Below are 3,717 nucleotides of genomic sequence, written 5' to 3' on the forward strand. Positions count from 1 at the left end.
TCGCCCCTTCCGTGTCGCAATTACCAGGTCCCATGAGTAAGAGATTAGTTGGATTTTAATATGTGAATTCCCTCTCCTATCCCTCCTTAATTCATAGCCCCTCCAAGCAAACAATGGATTAAAAGTCTTTATAACTTCAACTCTCATTCCATGTCCCTAATTCCTCCCAACCAAACACGTTGTAGGTTACACATCTACAAGTATAAAATTAAATCAATTATTTTAGTTTTCTTCAGTGATGATTGTGAAAGTTCAGAGATGGTAAACCTAGGGTAGTGAATAGGTTTCTACAAATTTTAATTCTTTCTTTGCAATCTAAGGCTTTGAGGAATATAAAGGTGAGCCTAATGAAAACTAGGTGAGGCACCCTATATGATGATACAGGTAACTCGAGCACGAAGGCTCTCACAGGTAGATATATCACAAGTAAAGAGTTTGGTTAGAGATAACCTATAGCACGCGGAGACGAAGGTTTATTCCCATGTTCCCTTCCTTTGCAAGAATGTACGTCATGTTTGGAGAGGTGGGGTCCCACGAAGGATTCCCCAGCGCCATGAAGGCTCACCTTCTTCTCCTGAGCCTATCCCACGACGGAATAACTCTTTCACTTGTGGTAGACTTTGAGGCAGCCTTCAAACCTTCACAATCTTGTCAGGAGCAAATCCACAGCCCGGATGCTTCTCGATGCTTTTGCCCACCTAGGGTTTCCAAGAAACCCTAGAGAGCATGTATCTTGATGAATACAATGGGGAACATGATTTGTCTCAGTGGAACTATAGATCAAGACATCCTCTAGCTTTTCTCTGGAGGGATTTGAGTTTGAGTGGAGGAGGAGGAAGATCTGAGGCTTTTGGTGTTTCTATCAATGGATTATGAGAGAGAGAGAGAGAGCTCAAGAACAGTTTGTAGTGTAGTGTCTAACCGTTCTAAGGTAGGAGAAGGGGTATATATATGTCCACTTGAAATCTAGCCATTGCAGACCGTTGGCAACTTGTCCAGCTCAACATTTTGTCGAAGGGGCCGTTGTGCCGGGCCTGCCACCGGGCTGGCCGGTGCCACACCCGGTGCCACCGTGCCACAGGCCGGACAGGCCGGCAGTCGACGGACTAGGCGTCGGGCCAGTGCCGAACGTTCGTCCGGGCTTGCAGTACATATGCTCCGGTGGTCACTTGTGTTTGGGCTGACATACGCCGGATGGTTCGGTGCTGGGTCCGGTGCCATCGGGCTGGGTGTCGCGCCAGCCGGCAGCAACCGGACACTGGCACCGGCCGAAAGATGCTGGCTCCCTGGAATTAGCTCGGTATGCACCAATGCCTGGGCCGGTCTGCGCCGGACCAGCAGGTGTGGCACCCGGTGCCGCGGGGCCGTACGCTGGCCTGAGCTTCCTGTGTTTTCTTCAAAGTGGGGGGTCTCCCTTCACCTTCTTGTCCCATCGATACACCATTATGCATGTTAGACTAATACATGAGAATAATCTTGTACTACCTCCGTTTCAAGGAATAAGGCGCCCTCGTTTTACGAGCTTTTTGTTTGACCAAGAATTACTTTAAATAGATAAAGATTGTTTGTATGAAATTAATATCATTAAAATGCTTTTCAATACGAATCCAACGATACTAATTACATATAATATAATCAAGATTTTGTTGCTCAATTTTTATGGTCAAAGTTCGTCTTGGAATGCGCGTGCGCCTTATTCCTTGAAACGGAGGTAGTAGGCATGTATTAGTCAAACTACTCTAGCTACGGTGTCATTGTAACCAAAATAATGGATAAGGATAAAATACCCTTACAATCTCCCCCTTTTTGGTATACGATGACAAACCGAGCTAGAGTCACATATAGATATTATGATAAGCTTAGAACCTTGATTCCATATAAGATATTAAGACAGCTCCCCCATAATGTATGCACTTGGAGAATTTGCGTTTGAATGCAAAAGTGCACCATTTTTATAACATGAGAATATCTTTAGAAAACAAGCGTGGTATGGACAAGCATATAACAAGATATAAGCAATAAGCATAATCATCCTACATAGAGATTAAGAATACAATAACTTGTCCACATACGAATTATTAAGAGTAGCAAATGGTTCCGGAAATCAAATAGCACAAGCCACATAAGAAGCAAATAAAGTATCAAATAACTTGTGCAAGTGGCAACACCCATCCCAGGAAACTTGTAGTCCTGGACTGTACTCTCTTCTCCCCCTTTGGCACCGAAACACCAAAAAGGTAGGATAGAGTAGAAAAGCTAGCATTCCCATCAGTAGAAGTGCTGAGATGTGGACTCCTCTTCATCACAGTCTTTATTTTCTTCATCATCTCCATTCCTAATGGAGCTAGACCCAGCAGCATCAGAAGAAGGAGCAGCTCTAGACCTAGTCCTGGGAGGAGGACCACCATGTGAAGATCCACCTCGAGAAAACAGGGAGAGGTCAAAGTTCTGGATTATGTTATCATCAATGGGAGGCATCGCCCAAGTAGGAGCAACCACAGGCTCAAGTTCAGGACCAGGAGGAGGCACATGATGATTTCTTGCAGCCATGAATTCATTTTGGCGCCTCCCAGTCTCCTGGTTCAGTGCAAGGCTTTGATGAGCCACATCATTTGTATTCATGCACGTCTGCCACAGATTTGCCAAGAAGCGAGAGGCACCCCACTTGTGGCGCATAGAGGAGCTAGAGCTAGCAGCCGGGTCATGCCTTTCCTTGGTCCTTCGCTCCGAAGGCATCATCTCAGGTATGTCAAGTTTGTGTCCTTGTTGAGGAATCTTGAAAGGATCCATCTTCACTACCTCATCTTTCTTATTGTAAGGAGATGGCACAACATTATTGATGAGCTTCTGAACATACTGAGAAAAGTTTGGAGTCATCCTGTTGCGAACAGAGCATTTCAGTTCATTGTAGAGGTAATCACAGCCATCAATGGTCCTCACATTTTCAGGACGGCAATAGTACACGAGGTTGAGATGGTAGGACCGGTAGTCACTTGAGTCTCCAGATTTACTTACTAGACTCTCACGGAATATCTTGGCAATCACTTGGTAATAATAGTACATCCCAGAGATGAGTGGAGGATCATGTGTAGGCTCTGGAGGGTAGCAGAAGGCAATGTTACCATGAGTTAATTGTTCCTGACTGTGGATCTGAAACCCGCGAGCACGGCCACTACCAAAGCCCATTGCTTCATAGAAATCAAGGTAGTTGCAAGAATATTTCTCCTTCCCAGTCATCCAAGTCATAGTGCAAGCAGGGTCATTATGGAAGAAGACTGTGCAGTGGAACTGACGGACAAGAATAGGGCAATACTCTCCAAGACTCTTAAAGTGAGTTGGCTTCAAGCATACTAGATTAAGAACACCCATCTTCTGCAAAGTGTCAACCATAAAGCAGTACTTGGTGGTCTGAAACATGGTGAGCTCTTCCTTGTTGATTTCCTTGGGCATCACAATGATGCCATTCTTCATGAGAGTTGCACAGTTGTAGAACTCATCCCAAACGGCAGCCTGAGTCTCGGTCCAGAATTATTTGTCATCACCGGTGTAGGTTCGTTCCTCTAACCGATAAGGATTCTCATTCCTAAGTCTTCTCCAACCAGAAATATGTATTGTCCCAGTATTGAATTTTGGTGTCCTCTCCACAAGTTCATCAAGTGGAATTTCATCTGTGTCCTTCCTCTTCTTCCCTGTGGTCCTTTTTCCTTCCTCCAGCTG

Source organism: Lolium perenne, chromosome 4 (genome assembly GCF_019359855.2).
Source record: "Lolium perenne isolate Kyuss_39 chromosome 4, Kyuss_2.0, whole genome shotgun sequence".
NCBI lineage: Eukaryota > Viridiplantae > Streptophyta > Magnoliopsida > Poales > Poaceae > Lolium > Lolium perenne.